This window comes from Lolium rigidum, chromosome 2, assembly GCF_022539505.1.
Source record: "Lolium rigidum isolate FL_2022 chromosome 2, APGP_CSIRO_Lrig_0.1, whole genome shotgun sequence".
In the NCBI taxonomy this organism is placed as follows: Eukaryota; Viridiplantae; Streptophyta; class Magnoliopsida; order Poales; family Poaceae; genus Lolium; species Lolium rigidum.
In genome coordinates, this window is record NC_061509.1 from 216,490,515 (window position 1) to 216,508,145 (window position 17,631).

General features: G+C 47.0%; 1 pseudogene; it reads right to left on the reverse strand.

Annotated features, from left to right (window-relative positions):
- Positions 1 to 247: 247 nt before the first annotated feature.
- Positions 248 to 17,631, reverse strand: part of LOC124690555 — a 28,239-nt pseudogene continuing 10,855 nt past the window's right edge.

Consider the following 17,631-nt stretch of genomic DNA (forward strand, 5'->3'; position numbering starts at 1 on the left):
AGGTATTAAATCCTCTTGCTTAACCTTCACCATCCTACGTCTTAACACTACTTTTTTTTACTATTTTATTATATAGCACACACATCATACAGAGATGTAATTGTCATACACATGAAATAATCTTCATGGAACAAGACCTAAAAAGTTCAACATGAATTATTGTTTCCTCAAAAAGGCTGAATTACATAATGGAAATATAAATAGATTTTCACTCTCTAGAGCACTTAATGGAAGCGCAAATTAGCATCTAGCGAAGTCCTCCATATAGTGCATGAATATCCACATCTTGCCCGCTAGAAGAATAGTGTTGTGAGAAACATGCAGTCTGCAGGTGATCATATGAGAGGCCTTCTGGTGGTAGCATGCTACTTTTCATACTTTTGGAGCCAATCTTAGCTTCGTGGCCATGGTGCAATAGAGGTAACCGACTTTGAATGTCCTCCTGGACCCGCGAGAGGCCATTAAAGAGTTTATGGAGATCTTCCAGACTGAGATCTTCCTCCTTTGAGAAGATAAGGTTTTCTGCCATACCTGGGTTTTCATCTTGGATCTTCTTCATATGTTGGATGGATATTTCTTTTCTCTTATCCTCTATTGGGTTTTCCATGTCCAGCCGAGCCACTTCACTTTGCAGCCATGCAATCTTGGCATCTTTCACCTCGTCGACATATGGAGTTGTTCCTGATAAGAAAGCATCAACAATGGGCTTGGCTGATGGCGTGCCAAATGAGTGGATCTTTCCATTTTCTCCTCTAGAACAATAGCAACCCTAGCACCAGTGACTGCAGAGAGGTCAGCAGCACCTTTAAACAAGCCAAAACATCTCTTGTAGAAAGTGGTGTCACGCTCTTTATCGTTTTCGATGTAAACGATACCCAACCGCCTCTCCCTCCTTGGCATACTTACCCGGATAACTTGAAATAAACTTATTACTACAAGTATGTAGCACAAGGATATAGAAAAAGCTAAAGTTTATAGGTACCGTTGGCTAACGACTTGCTAGTGTGAGATATGAGGAGAGATCTACTTCCCTTAAATAGAAGGAAAGTTTTTTTTTGAATAGAAATATCCTAGGTACAAATTGATTATAAAATTATATACGACCATTACCATCCTAGTAGACACATATCCTATAAATCTTTAGTAAGTATTAACACACACCATTTATAAATAATCCGGTTCATAAATACTTTAATTATTCGCTAATTATCCTATGTATATCTATTCACATCCTTATTTAGAACCAATAAAACACTACTATGTTATCATGTACACATCCTTATCTAGAAACATTCAAGCTTTAACAAGGTGTTGAATCCAAGAAACTACTATTTAATTCCATAACACAATCGTGGTTAAACTATTTTGGTATTAATTGGACATCCAAAAATTTGAATCATCACATTAATTGCATCCAAATCCTCTACTAGGAGCCATGCATGTCATCCTAATCATAATATGGTAGTGAAAGTATGGAATTTGTTTTTGTCCTTTTGAGCTTATATAGGAAAAACATTATATGGGCATGTTCACTTGTAGCGCAGGTATCTGAGCACGCGTCTAATATGCTCGTGAGAGGAGAGTAGGACGCACGAGTACTAGGTGATCCCTGTCTGCACTCGGGTCCAGAAACTTCCCGCAGCTAGCACGTGCCAATGAAGGCACGCTACCTCCATACCAGTCGGACTCCCTTTTCCCGTCCGCTTCCAAAATATTTGGCTAGTGGGTCACAGGTCAGGCCAAAATACTAGCAACATGCCATACCACCTTAATGGTAGCCCACCTCATTTCGGCCCGCGACTACTATAAATAATACTCCCTCCGTTTGATATAAGGTGTATAGTTTTTTTCGAAAAAAAACCTAAAAAATATAAGGTGTATTGCGTAGAACCACTCACTTGGACATTTTTTTTACGGAATCGATTTTATTTTCTTAGCTCATGCAAACTCTTCTATTTTCTCAAAGCAGTAATTTAGGAGTGATATTTCCGAAAATTCATGTAACTTGTCCTCAATGTGCATTTCTTAATTTCCGTGCCAAAAACTATACACTCTATATCTAGGAACGGAGGAAGTATGTATTTATATATTAATAATGAATTAATGTTAAATATATATTATATTTAATTAAATAAGGAGAAACCCACCTTAATGGGCCCCTTCGAGAGGGGATCCCATTAAGGGCCGGTGCCTCCCCCTAATGAATAAGAATAGGAAGTGGTGCGACTAGGGTTTGGGTTTGGGGCTAGGCCCACTGTCGAGGGTGCTCCTCGGCAATGCCCTCCGATAGGGGCTTAGGGTTGATGGAATCCTGCAAGCTGACACGAGACATCGGTTCGCAGAAAAGCGGGGAGAGCAATTTACCCAGGTTCGGGGCCCTCGATGAGGTAAAACCCTTACGTCCTGCCTGTCTGTTCTTGATTATGATGACAATGAGTTACAATGGGGTGCCGAATAGTTCGGCTGTGATATCGTCGAGATGTTTAAGTACTAGGGTAACCTAGTTCTAAGCTTCTGTTGGCTAAGATTGCTCAGATTGATTGTGTCCCTCGACAGCCCCTCTCCTGGCCTTTATATAGGAGGCCAGGTCTCAAGAGGTCTAATCGAGTACGACTAGGTTTACAGTAGATCTATCTCTAGGCTTTCCTTGTTCGGCTCCTTCCGCGTCTTGTACTTCAAGGAATCTTCCGCTGCACCGTCCTAGTGGCCCATCTTGCCGTCGAGTGCCTTCATGGGCCTCCAACTAGGAAATACATGATAGGGCAACATTGGTTACCCGAAGGGTAATGCCCACGTCAGTAGCCCCCGAGTGCCTAGTCGAAGGTAGTTCGGGTAGGGACTAAAGCATGCTTCCACCCAATGATCTTCTCCTTGATTGTTCTTGTTCTTCTTGAATCAGCATCATCTTCTTCTATCGGGTGCGCGTCCAGCGCTCCCGATGGGAGTAGCCCCCGAGTCTAGGTATGGATGCTTGCAATCCGTGCGTAGACTCAAGTTGTACCACTCAAACATTTTTCTCTATCGAAGTTTTTCTGCATGTCTTCGTAGGTCATCCGATATATTCTCCTCATTCAAGGGATAATAAGTAACGTGCCCAACTTTTGCTGGTTAACTGCCGATGACAAAACAACATTACCCTACACAGAATCAAGTCCCCGGGCATGATCCTGGACTCGAAAAAAGTTCTGTCGGGTACGCGTCCAGCGCTCCCAATGGGAGTAGCCCCCGAGTCTGGGCACGGGTGCTCGCAACCGGGTGCAGACTCGAGTCGAATAGTTATCTCTTCTCGCAAGGCCTTCTTTTCAATTTCTTCGAATCTTCATTCTGTCGGGTGCGCGTCAGCGCTCCCGATGGGAGTATCCCCCGAGTCTAGGTGCGGATGCTGGCAATCCGTGCGTAGACTCAAGTTGACCATCCGATACCTTTTCATTCCTTCGAATGCTTTGAGCATTTCTCATGACGTCATTGATGACGTTTTACTAATATCATGATTTGGACTGATAGGACGTAACCTGCTGGGCCTATTCTTTCTTTGTCTGGCCCTTTGCGCACAGTCACCAAGGCGTCTCCTCGATTCCTGCAATCTTTTTCTATTAAAGATCCACTGAAAGGACTGGTAGCGGCGACACGTGCCTACACAGCTCCCAAGTTCTCCTTAAAATCTCCAAAGGGCGAGAATCTCTAATCTTCTCCCACATTTTCCGTCGCATTTCCTTGTTCGTTCTTCTTCTTCTCCCTTTCACAACTGCTGCGCCGCCAGCACCGCTTTCTCGATTCTTTCCAGATCTCGCAATGGTGAAGAAGAAGAATCTTACCGCCGCCGCCAGCTCCACTAGCGGAGGCGCCGCCGCCAAGTCCTCCTCTTCTCTTCCGAAGGGGAGCGCTCCGAACGCCCCTCCCCCAGCTCCGGCGCCGCCAGCGCCGCCAAGTTCGGTGGCCAAGCCCGGAGATTGGATAGCTTCAACCGTCACCAAGCGTGACGAGAAAAGATCCCGAAGCCTGGGATTAATCTCCTCTGACGAGGGGAATGTGATCTTTCCAGGTGCGATTTCTCGGCCTAATCCCCTGCTGGCTTTACCGTGATGTTCTTGTCATTCCTATATCGGGGTCTTTCGCTCCCTGTTCATGAATTCCTCCTCCATCTCTTGCGAACTTACGGGATCCAATTATGGCAACTCACTCCCAACTCAATCCTCCACGTTGCTGTGTTCATCACCCTTTGCGAGGCATTTCTGGGCATCAAACCTTGTTTTGGGCTGTGGAAAAAGATCTTCTATGTGAAGAGATACAGCAGTAGTAATGGATCCTTTGTCACCGGAGGGGTGGGGTTCGTAGCTCGTTCGAATGTTAATTACTTCAATTTCCCAATGAGAGAATCTGTGCAAGGGTGGAGATTGAAATGGTTTTACGTCAAGGATTCCTTGTCACCCGAATCCCAGCTTCCTTGCTTTGCCGACGTCCTTGAAGCCAAGCCTAAGAATTCCTGGAAGAATATTCTCTCACCCGAAGAAAGAGTAGCAGCCGATGAATTATTTGCCAAATTTCTTCGAATCAAAGAGGCCGATGGCCAAACCATGGTCGGCACAGAGGTGGCAGCAGTGTTTTTGAAACGTCGAGTCCAACCAGTCATGGCCAGAGTTCGTCCGATGTGGTTGTATTTAGGTCCAAAGGATGAGACCAGGATTAACGCTGCCGAACTATCGGAAAAGGAACTGCTTGATGAAGTCCGTCACCTTACTTTCTTTAGTCAAAAAGACTCGATCCCATTGATATCTTCTTACACCCCTCTAGATGCCGATCATCCACCACCAGAGGTAACTTTCCCTTTCAAATCCTTATCAGGCTATTTTTACTTGGTCAACATAAATACCACTATTCTTATTCGTTTTTCTCTTCGACAGATCCCCATAGCCCCTGTAGATTTGCATGATTCGGCTAACGATACCTCTGAGGGTAGAGGCTCTTCAGTACCCGTTGATTTCCACACTGTCGAGCATACTGGCCCAGAGTGCGATCATGATGATCCAATAGAATCCGAAACTGTTCACACCGATCTTCCTCCCTCAACCGATGATGCTTGCGACACAGAGGGATCAGTACGCGATGATGACGCTGATCGTGATGCCTTTGTTAATGCAGCTGTGGAGGCGACCAGGGCTTCGCCTGTGAAGAGATCGGCCGGTGGTTTTGCCGATGAAGATGATCTCTTCGACATGTAAGCACCCTCTTCCCTGATACCACAGTTTGTCCTCTTATTTCTTGCATTCTTCTCATAACTCCTGTCAATTATTTCCCTTTTTGTAGTGACGAAGGTATCATTGAGCCTCCGTCTAAGAAGGCCAAGTCTGCTGCTCCGCCGGACGTTGCTGCTTCCGAAGCTTCGGCTCCTAAGGCAACCCCCACGGCCCAGGCATCGACAGCTTCCTCCCTTTCTAAGGGGAAAGATGTTCCTTCAGCTGCCACCGCCGCGACTCCTCCATCTGTGAGTCCCTTTTTGATTTCGACTTAAATTTTCCTGGTGCGTTCTTTGTTTAATGATTCTTTGTTTACACGCCTTTCTTCCTTAAGGACCTGCGAGGTGTCATATCTTCGTTGGAAGCCTTTGCCTCTCAATTTACTTCCCTGGAGGCAGACAAAGTTCGACTGCAGGAGGAGGTTAAATCTTCTTCTTCGAAGTTGGACGGCGCCATTAAAAAGGCTGCCATAGCTCGCTAGGAAGTCGACTCCCTAAAGGAGGAACTGGGCAAACTGAAGGAGAGGCTGAAAGAGGAGGAAGCTCGGGCAGCCGAAAAGGATGAGCTCCTTCGTCAGTCTTCTTTGGCTCTTCTTGGTAATCTCTTTTATACACCTCTGTTGATTATTGCACTTATGAATTCGTTCCTTTGTCAACGACCTTTTCCAATTCATTTTCTTGTAGAAGCCGCCAACATCCCTGCCGCTGCCTTGGACAAAGTTCCAAACAACTCTCCGTCAAACGGTGTGTCGATGGCTCTCGCCTCCCACCAGCTTACACGGGAGCTTCTTGAGAAGGGAAAAGGCGCCATGGCGCGGATGCACTCAATGATCTTTCCCAAGATCAATCAAGACAAAACTTTGGGGCAGCTGATTGACGCCTTCGTGGTTGACACCAAGGAAGTCATCGAGGTATTCAAACGCACCTCGCGTACCTATGGTGCCCTCCTTGCCTTCCAACTTATGATGGGTCACGGCTTTAAGGCTAACATTGAAGAAATGTCTAAAGAGCTGCCGAAGGAGCAAGATGGGCAGTTCGTCGATTTAAGCTCCTTCAAGATATCGGCTCTTAAGTGTGCCCGCCAGCTTCTCGAGCTGGTGTCATCAAAGAAGACCTCGGTCGGCCCTAGTTTATCGACTCAAACCCAAGCCATTTGATCTCTGTAGCAAACTTTCCTTTGAACTGTTGTGAAACAATGTTTTGTCGGATAACTTCTGTTTGTAATAAACTTTATGCTGGCAATGTTGTTGGCACACTCTTTGCTATGATTTTTTCTTGTATTCTCCCGATGGGAGTTCCTTCTGTTGTTGAGTGAGTCGATCTGTCATGCCTTTGATGTCTTTTTCATGCAGGTTTTCCCAGTGCCGTCATTTGTCGACGACTCTTCGGGTGCTCTTCCGGAAGGTGATCGGATCCAGCGTATGAAGGATCGGATCACTCAGATGGAAAAGGACCTGCGCAGCACTTATGCTTTAGCTGCTATTATCAACAAGAAGAGCGAAATTGCAGCCGAAGTGGAGCGGTACGCTCTTACTGAGCTGCATAAGGCTACCGAGAGTTTGAACTGTAAGTTTCTTGATCCCTGCGCCCTTTTGTCAACGACGCCTTGTCTGACCCTCTATTCATTTCTTTGCCAGTCATAGCTCTGAGCCGTGCGGAAGAGAACAAACGGGTTCACGAGCGTGTGCACGCTTTAACCCAGCTGTCCTCAGCCGAAGAGATTTTCTGGCGGGAGCACTCGAAGGCCTCGGCTGTCGCATTATTTCAGGATCGGGTTCAGCAAGTCCACCACTTCTTCGACAAGTGCTATAAAGCTATGAGGGTAGTTTGGAAGACGATGTTCCCTTTAAACGCGATTCCCCCTACGCTGCTGACTTTGATGTCTGAGTTTTGGAATGCCAAGAAGATTCGAGACTTGGTGCGAGCTCAGGTTTTCGCAGGGGCCAGGTTTACGCTTGCCCTTGTGCTTGCAGGTTATCCCTCAGCGAATCTGCTCGCTATCGCCAACGCTGTTGGTGACTTCGATACTTTGTATCCGAAGGTATTGCTTTCTGCCAATATAATTGTCGACAAGCTTGAGGAGTATTCAAAGGTACCTGGGGAAAGAGAAGCTCCGCAAGGGTGATTTCATAGGTTAAGGTTGTTTTGTAAATAGGTATTTTGGCTACTTCATCCAAGTGTTTGGATTATGTAATGGAGCCTTTTTATTCGGTAGATACATGTATATGTACTTTTACCGTGCTAATGCCATTGGCAAATTTTGACTGAGCAAATCTGAATTGCTCGTTTAAATGTATGTGTACTGGTTGGTTAGCAAATCATTTGAGTGATCAGCTCGTGTTGCAGGTTTTGCTAAACCTGTTGTATGCGCAACTTTGCTTTCAACCGATGTATGTTTCAACAGTCACTCCCGAATATTTCGGGTGCAGTGATTCTGCCGATGAGCCCGTTGTCCTTTGATATTTCCATAAGTAAAATATCGAACGTAGGTTGTATTTTCATGTATTTCCGAACTCTTGCTATTTACGGCACTCGTAGAGGCATCTATAGCAGAGGGAAAGGTTAACACCTTTGTTTGCTTTGTGTCTTTTAGCACTCGTAGAGGCTTTTTGGAGCACGATCTTCTGCCTCGTACTATGTTTGCATAGTGATGCGGCTTAGATGTTTTTTGAAATACTGCAATGCTGAACAAAGGATCGAAACTTAAGTTCTCATTAATAAGGTAAGCACGAGACTAAAGGGCGAAAAAGGAAGGCCCTATTTATATAAAGGGGAAAAAATTAAATGCTAATAAATTGCTTAAGCAAGGAAGGGGTTCTTCTCATCTTCTGGCTTTTTCACCACGTTAGTGGTTGCTGCAGCGTTTTTGACTTCGCCAGGGGTCTGGGCAATGGTTGCCAGCGTCTTGCTGTCTCCTGTGCCTTCTATGCCATCAGCTGCCGAAGCTTTTGCTGCCGAAGCTTCCACTACCGAAGCTTCAAGAGCAAGGTCGGCTGGCTTCTTCTTGGTTTCCCTGACATGTTTTTCCTCCTTGATGTCTCGTATCGACAGCTTGGGCAGAGGGTCGACAATTTCTCGTTGTGACCCAAACTTCGTAGCAATCCTTTGAAAGTCGCGATCACAATTGTCCGAGCGTGAAAAACTTCCATAGACTGTGATGTTTGTCCCGTTGTTCCCAGGCATTTTCAGCTTGAGATATGCATAGTGCAACACAGCCATGAACTTGGCATAAGCTGGTCTCCCGAGTATAGCGTGATACTGTGACTCCCAGTTCACCACTTCAAACTCGATCTTCTCCTTTCTGAAATTGTCGGTTTTGCCAAAGACTATGTTCAGGTAAACTTTGCCAACAGAGTAGCCCGGTGCAATTGGAAGAATACCATGGAAGCAGGTGTCTGTTTCTTCTAGCATCTTCATGGTGATCCCCATACTTTTGATTGTGTCAACGAATATCAGGTTTAATCCGCTTCCACCATCCATGAAAACTTTGCTCATCTTGAACCCCCCGATTTGTGCCTCGACTACTAAGGCAGCGTGTCCCGGTTTTGGTATGGTCATCGGGTGATCTGCTCGACTGAACGTGATGTTCTGAGAGGACCACTCGACATACTCGGGGATGTTCGCCATGATGCTTTCTGCCAGGTTAATCTCTCGGGTGAGCTTCTTCATCTCTCTTCTTGAGACACCTGTCCTATGGATCATGCTCACACTACTAGGAAAAAGGCTATAGTTGGAGGCAGAGGGTACCGGCGCACCACCATGGACACGCGCCGGTGACAAGTGTTGCCGGCGCACCTATTTTCAGACGCGCCGGGGATGGGGGCCTTCTGCCGGCGCACCGGAGGAGCAGGCTCGCCGGCGCTATTTCCTGGCATGGCCCCGGCCGATTCGGGCCAGGCCCAAGAATCATTGCCGGCGCACCGGCCCACGGGTGCGCCGGTGGAAAATTTGCTATTGCCGGCGCACCCCTGGGACGGTGCGCCGGCAATGATTCTTGGGCCTGGCCCGGGGGTGATATAGCCGAAAGGGCTATGTGCTGCCGGCGCACCCATGCCCTGGTGCGCCGGCAGTAACCTGGGCAGTTATTTCTGCTCAACAACCACTCCCCCACTACTACCACTCCACTCCTCCACACAAACCCGAGCCTTCTCCCAACCCAGCTCATTTTTTCCCATTTCTATCCCCAATTTCACCAATTTCACCAAACAAAATCATATTTTTTGAGCAAATCTTCCCTTCCTACATGCATCTCCCACATCCCCCTATGTAGATCTAGATCTACTATCCCGCATTGACCGCTCAATCTAGATCTAGATCTAGAAAGTCGGCTTTCATACGCCGTGGTAGCGGCGCGACGTCTCCATCTTGTTGACGAGTATATCAAACCAATAGGTGATTAATGAACAAATTGAGGAATGAAATCAACGTATATTGGACATTAATTTGAAGCAAAGCTCGTGTGTGGCATATATATATATATATGTTGTGTTTGTGCTTGTGCTTGTGTGTGTTCGCGTTGAAAATGAGTTGCCAACGTTGCGCCGAAATGTTGATTCTTTAAGTTTCCGTTTCGGCACATTTCTGGCGCTCCTATGTCCTACCGTGTAGGAAGGTCATGCCGAAATTTTCCGTGAAAACTACCGACGGATGCATGGTTCTAATGAATTATGTAATCTTACCATGCAGGCGATAATGGTTATCGAGATGAGTGAAAGCATCGTGATGAGATATCTGAAACACGCGATCATCGACATGTATGAAAATAACCGCACGGAGGTATTGTGTCCGTGCCGGAGATGCAAACGAGGGAAATGGTTTGACCCGTATTCGAGCAAATTGCAGGGGCACCTGCTCACTAATGGTTTCTTGCATGGACACACTCAATGGATGAGTGATGATGGCGCGGAGGTCAATGGGGCGACGGCAGCAGGTGGTAAAAATGGCCGGCAAGAAGGAGGGCATCATGATATTGATGACGATGAAGAGTTTGTCGCACAGGACGATAACCTTGACGACGACAATAACCTTGACGACGACAATAACCTTGACGACGACGAAGAGGTGCCGCTAGCTTCGGCCGTGCGGGACCCTCATCTTCAAGATCCGCTTCTCGAAAAGACGAAAGGCGCCAAGCGGAAATCAAAGCTTGAGCAACTCGAGATAGACTCGAATACTCCGTTGTACGACTCAGGTCGCGGGTTGGGGGAGTCTCGCTTGAGAGTAGCTCTCGATGTGCCGCAGATGAAGGCGAAACACGGATGGACGTACACAAGCGTCGACGACATCCCGGAATACGTGAAAGATCTCCTTCCTCGCCGGGAACACGTGTCCCGGTAGTCTAGCCGAGGCCAAGAGAATCACGTGCCCTCTCGACTTACCCCACGAAAAGTATCACGCCCGCATCAACGATCGTATCATGTATCGCAAGGAGCACATGGACAAGACCAAATGTCCCGTGTGTGAAGCTGAACGGTACAAGAAAGGGAAGAAGAAAGCTCCTCGGAAAGTTGTGTGGTACTTCCCGCCGCCCCCGGCTTCAATGGTTCTACGCGGACCGCAAGGAAGCAAAGCTCATGCGCCGGCACGCAGAAAGAAAGGAGGCAGTGTTGAATGATAAAGAGCGGATTGAGCACCCAGGGCCGACGCACCCTTCGGATGCAAGCCGGTGGAAAGCATTAGACAATGAATTCGGAAGTTTTGGGGCAGATCCCGTAAACATCAGGTTGGGTCCGAGCACGGACGGATTCAATCCGTTCGGAAACCGAGAGCAGCACACATAGCACATGGCCCGTGTTTGTATGGATCTACAACCTCCCGCCCCGGCCGTGCATGAAGAGGAAGTACATACGGATGAGTATGCTAATTCAAGGGCCGACACAGCCAGAAACGATATCAACATGTATCTCGAACTATTAAAGGAGGAGCTTGAAACGTTGTGGGCGGAGGAAGGGGTAGATACATGGGACACCGTCGCGGAAGAATATTTCCCTTTGAGAGCCGCGTTGATCACGACGGTGCAGGACTACCTCGGATACGGTTACATTTCGTGCCAGGTGTGCCATGGACACAAGGCATGTGTCAGGTGCATGGAAGAGACGATGTTTTTGCAGCTTGGTAAGGATCCCGGCTCTTCGAAAACAGCTTACATGGGGCATCGAAGGTGGCTGCGTAAGACCGACCCGTGGAGAAAGCGTGGAGATCCGTTCGATGGTACAAATGAACCCCGAGGACCTCCACGTAAGAAGAGCGGCGAAGAGATCGATACATTACTGAAAGGTTGGAAGGAGTGCCCCGCGCCGGGAAAGATTCGTCAAAAGCCTGGAGAGAAGAAGAAGAAAAAGGAAACGACGCCGCTCATTGGTGTATGGAAAAGGAGGTCCGTGTTTTGGGACTTGCCGTATCGGAAAATTCTCGATACACCTCACCGCCTTGATGTCATGCATATTACAAAGAACGTGTGCGAGAGCTTGCTTGGCACTCTTCTCAACATGCCGGACCGGACCAAAGATGGGCCGAAAGCAAGACACGACCTGAAAGTTTTGGGCATCGTGGAAGAGCTTCGGATCCCGCCGGCCCAAGAGGGACAAGTCGGAGGAGGAGGCGGACGGCGGTCGAAGCGCAAAAGGATTAAGCAGCCGGACTATTACCGCCCCCTCCCCGCTTCACTTTTAGTCCGGCCGAGGTCGATCAATTTTTCAATTGCCTTCTAGGAGTCGAGTGCCCTTCGGTTACTCCGGCTAATAAGCGTATACATGGACCCCAAGAAACGAAACTTCAGCGGCATGAAGTCTCATGACTCGTCACGTGATGATGACGCAGATTCTTCCGGTTGCAATCCGAGGTATAATGGATGACCATGTCCGTGCAACGCTGATCGGGCTCAGTAACTTCTTCGACGTCATAACTCGGAAGTCGATAAGCGTGAAGAAACTCGCAAGGCTCCAGTGAAGAGATCGTGGTGATCCTATGTGAGATGGAGATGTACTTCCCGCCCGCATTCTTTGACGTGATGGTCCATCTCGTTGGTCCATATCATGGATGATATCGTCGGTCTAGGGCCGGCATTCTTACACAACATGATGCCGTTTGAAAGAATGAATGGGGTCATTAAAGGATACGTTCGTAACAGGTCACATCCGGATGGAAGCATCGTACATGGCTGGCTCACCGAAGAGTGCATCTCTTTCGCACGAATTATCTAGACATCGAGGACCCCGTTGGTTTGCCTCAAAACAAGCACCTCCGCAGGTTCGAGGGAGTAGGCCACAAAAATGGAAGGAAGGAACTCGCACGTGCACATGTCCGGTCGGGCTTCCGACTTTGACAGGGCCAACTTAGTAGCGCTACAACACATTGACTTGATCGATCCTTGGTTGAAAGAGCACAAAACCATGATAGAGAACAAGGGCAAGCCGATGATGACGGAAGCGTAAATATACAGAGAGCACAACTCCTCTTTCGCGCGCTGGTTCAAAGACCACATTGATGCTAATCCCCCACCAATGGATTCCGACAAGGATAAACTAGTATTGGCCTTGTCACATGGCCCCGCGCCCAACATCATGACTTACCAAGCGTACGATATCAACGGGTACACATTCTACACGGAAGAAAAAGACAAGAACAAGTGTTTACCGTAACTCGTGGGTAACGATGGATTCCCGGACGGGTGACGTAAAGACTAGATACTACGGAAGAATCGAGGAAATCTGGGAGCTTAACTACGCCGGGGAGAAAGTGCCGATGTTCCGTATCGATGGGCTAAGAGCGTCGAAAAGAAGACCGGTATTTCACCACCATGTTTCTACCCGAAGCCAACAAATCAAAGTCCACGAACGCCACCGCGCAGAATGAGCCTTGGGTACCGGCAGAACACGTGCACCAATGCTTCTTCATAACCGACCCATCCAGGCCTAGCCGTGTTATCGTGAGGAGAGGCAAGAGGACCATCGTCGGAATGGATGGAGTCGCCAACGAGGAAGACTTCGAAGGACAAGTCGGAGACCCAATGATGGAAGAATCCGAGGACGAAGACACAACATACACCACAAGAAGAAGCAGGACCACGCTACCGAGGTCGGTCGACCCTTCAAAAGAAGAAGTCACGACACGGGGCTAAATTATTCAACGACGAGCAAGAAAAGCAAGAAGAAAGCGAAACACTCTTCTCAATCGATGATGTAAAACTTTATTTGCAATCTATAACTCATATTTTGTGTAATTCATAACTACTCATATGGTCATGGCCAATATTTTATGTATGAATAATTAATATTGTGTTCGTCAATATTTTGTGTATGTATATATAACTCATATTTTTTTGTAATGCCTAATTAAGATTTTGAAATTGTTTTTGCATATATAACTCATGCATATTTCTTGGCTATTATCTTGAAAAGATAAGAACATAAATATAATAGAAAAGGCCAGAAAAGAAATAAAGAAAAACAAAAGAAAATATGAGTTGGGGAGGTCATTGCATGTGATTCGGGCCAAGTCCCGTGTATACACGGGTACACTTATTGCCGGCGCACCAGGGCTTTGGTGCGCCGGGGGTCCACCCGTCCCCGGCGCACCAAAGCCCTGGTGCGCCGGCAATAAGTCACTCCGTGTATACTTGGGACTTAACCGCACGCCAACTCGATTTCCCTCCTTCTTCCCCATTCCTTCGACGCCGCCACGTAACCCTAGCTAACCGCCGCCGCCCGCACCTCGCCCCCGTGCCGCCGAGCCGCCGAGAGGAGCAGAGCCGCCGAGAGGAGGAGGAGCAGGCGTCTCCACACCGTCGCCACCGGAGGAGGAGGGCGTCGCACGCGGAGGAGAAGGAGGGCGTCGCACGCGTGCCGGCCACCGTCGCTCAACGCCGGTAAGAACCGCCCTCTCCCTTCCCCTCTTCCTTCCCCAACGTCGCCAGAACCTCCTCCACCTCCCCTCCCCTCCCCTTCTTCCTTCCCCTCTCCCTTCCCCTCTCCCCGCCTCCGAAATTGGTATTGGTTTAGTTCTTGCAGTTCTTGCAGTAGCCCTAACGAAATTGCTATTAGGGTTCATTGCATTGTTCATTGGTTCAATGCAAATGAAAATGTAGTAATTTTTAAATGAACCATATTGCAATTTCCTTGTTCAAATTGGAAATAGGGTTCTCTCGGTTTGAATTTTTTCAACCCTAAACCAATTGGTTCTCTCGGTTTGAAAAAATTGGCAATTGTTTGGTTTAGTTAAATGCAAATAGGGTGGTTCAAGCTAGCAATAGGTTTCAATTTTTGAATGCTAAAAATTGGTTTCAAATTCTAGCAGTAGGTTTCAATTTTTCATTATAAGTTATACATAAAATTTTGAATGCTAGCAGTAGGTTTCATTTAATTGATTTAGTTAAATGCTAAAAATTGTTCTCTTGTTTTGGTGATATAGAAATAACTAAATGAAAAAAATGTAAATAGCTAAAAATTGTTCTCTTGTTTTAGTTGATTTAGTTAAATGCTAAACTCGGTTTTGCTATATAAACTTGCAAGTAGCTAGTTTCATTTAGTTGATTTTTATTTTAGTGTTTGCTGCTGCATTATGCTTCTGGTTTGCTTCTGGTTGAGATGGAAATAAAAATAAAATGCTTTAATAAAATGCTTTATATACTAAGTGCCGTTGAGAAAAGAAATTGAGTTGGGGTTTTTTATTATAGTGTAAATGAAATGGAAATGCTACCGGTTCATTTAAAATAGTTCTCTCGGTTTAGTTCACTATTGCTACTTCACTATTTAAAATGGAAATGGAAATGAAATGAATGCTCATGTTGATGCTCACTCGGTTGCAAATAAAGATTTTGAAATGGTTTTGAAATGCTACCGCTCATGCTCATGCTCACCGCCAAAAAAGAATGCTCTCTCGGTTTTGCTCTCTGGTTTGCTAAAATGGATTTAAATTGGTGCTATGCATGGTTGATGCTAGGACCAAGGGTGCATTTCTGTTGTAATTAAGCAAGTAATGTTTAGGTAAACAATAAAAGAAAATAAATTTGTTCTCTGGTTCATTTAGCTCATTTAGGTTTTGTTAGTATAAAATGATATCGTCTATTCATGCTCATGTTGCTCTTTTGCAATTTAGGAATCCAGGATGATGAACATTTCTTGCACTTACAGTCAAACTGGCCCTTATGCAAATTTTGGGTCTTTTGATGTCCTCATTGACATAGACAGGAATTGCTTGGACAAGATTTGTAAGTAGAGGAATTAGTTAACAAGAAATTTCACAAAATTTGTTATCAACAAGGAGCTCAGGGAGAACTTTTGACTAACTATGAGAGTATGTCCCACGAGGGCAACAACAACATATTATCATTTCTTGCAAAAAAAAAGAAAATGAAAATAAAAATGCTTGCAGTACCTAGGTAGCTAGGCAGTAGGGTTTTTTATGCTTGCAGTACCTAGAGAATTTGAAATATAAAATTCATTGGTTTGCTTCATGCTAAAGATGGGTTCATTCTTAATACGTAGAACATAGTCGGTATTTCTAATACACCTAGTTACCGTTATGTATTACCTAAACACTAGTTGGCGTAGCAAATGCTACTACCGGTTTAGCTACCGGTTTACTTAATTGTAGCCGAGAGTAGCATGGTGTTGATGTAAAATGGTTATGGTTTTTATTTTAGTGTTTGGATTCCGGTTTGAATCCAGTGGCTAGCATGATGAAATTCTCATCACCGACTCACCGGAAATGATGCTACCGTAGTATGTCGTCAAGTGTTCACAAATGAGAAATGACACATGTTGTTGCTATGTTCACTCTCCGATGCTGGTTGGAAAAGAAATGAAAATGAAAAATGTATCATATATGTGAATTGCATTTCGTTACAGGGATTGAGTTGCTATTGAGTGCCGGAATGTCGATTCATTTCCGTTCCGGCAATTCTAGCACTCGGCATGACCAATTTTTAGCAAAGGTCATGCCGAATTTTTCCGTGAATTCTAACTCTTTTTCATCTTCTATTAGTGCAAGCCACCATGTCGTCTCAAGAAGAGTTAGAGGAGCACTACAATAGGCACTTCTTTAGGACGGAGGAGGATGCCGAGGCCGCCGGTGTTGGCGGCGACGAGGACCATGAGATGGAGGATGCCGCTGGGGGTAGTGCCGACGAGCCGAGCGGCAACGAGGCAAGCGCCGCCGCCGGGGGTAGTACCTACGAGCCTAGCGGCGATGAGGCAACCGGCGCCGCCGGGGGTGGCGGCGAGACAAGCGGCGACGATCATAGCGGCGCCGCCGGGAGTAGTGGCACCGGGACAAGTGGAGCCAAGAGGCCGCGGAAGGCAAGGCGCCAAAACACGGCCGGCACCGGCAGAGACACAGTCAAAGAGGTGGACCCCGCCAGTGGTTTGCCGGTGGAGCCTAAGGATGTTGCCAAGGGGTACGGCAACCAACTGGCATGTATCCTCCGAGAGGTCGTCAATCTCAACGAGACGGACCTCCGAGCCGAGAGCAAAGCGCCTTTGCGAGCCCAGCCCATTGCGAGGTTGCACGCACGATACAAGTTCCTAGGCGACTACGCCTCCAGCCATCAAACCAACAACATTGTGAACTCACAAGCCCTCCCGAAGTTCACCAAACACCTCAGCAGCCTATAAGTACATGGTGCGGAAGCTGATTGCTGAGGGCAAAGGTTTCGAAGAGGTCCACTCCGCCTTTCCGCATGTCACCCAAGCGGACTTTGATGCTTTTGTGGCCAATGAAGAGCTACAAGCAACCAAGAATCGCAAGTTGTGGGGGAAGGAAATGCGGGAGCTTAACATCGGCAACCACAACCTTGGGAGCCGTGGGTACGAGGGAAAGGAGCCCTATTGGGCGAAGGAGGACGAGGCGTATGTAAATGCCGGCATTGAGAACCCCCGGCTCAAGTACAAGGACCCGCTTGAAAGAAGATTCATCAGGTCCCGGTACCATAAGAAGAAACTAACCGGGGAACTTGTCACGGACCCGAAGGTCGTAACCGACATAATTTGGTTCACGAACGACCGTAAGGTCCCGGCGTTGGAGAAAAAACTGGTAAGCAATTTACCGGTTTAATTAGATCAAGTATCGTTCATATAATAGTAGCAACATTTCTAAATGGTTCGCGTTTCTTCCGCAGGAAGAAGAAAGACAAAGACTTTCTCAATGTGACGAAGGCTCCTCCTCCCAGTGCGTCGACGGGCAGGGTAGCTCGGGACAAGCCTCTCGTACGGGCGCTAAACATCGTTAATGAGCATTCACCGACGAGAAGGCCGCATAGAGGCCGTGTGGCTGGCGCCGTACAGTGCTACAAGCATGGTCACTACGGCTTGTCGTCCGTGGCCGATAAAAATGCGCGCAATGAGAGGAAGCAGCGGGAGGCGGAGGAAATGAGGGACTCAATCCTAGCCCAAGTCCAAGCT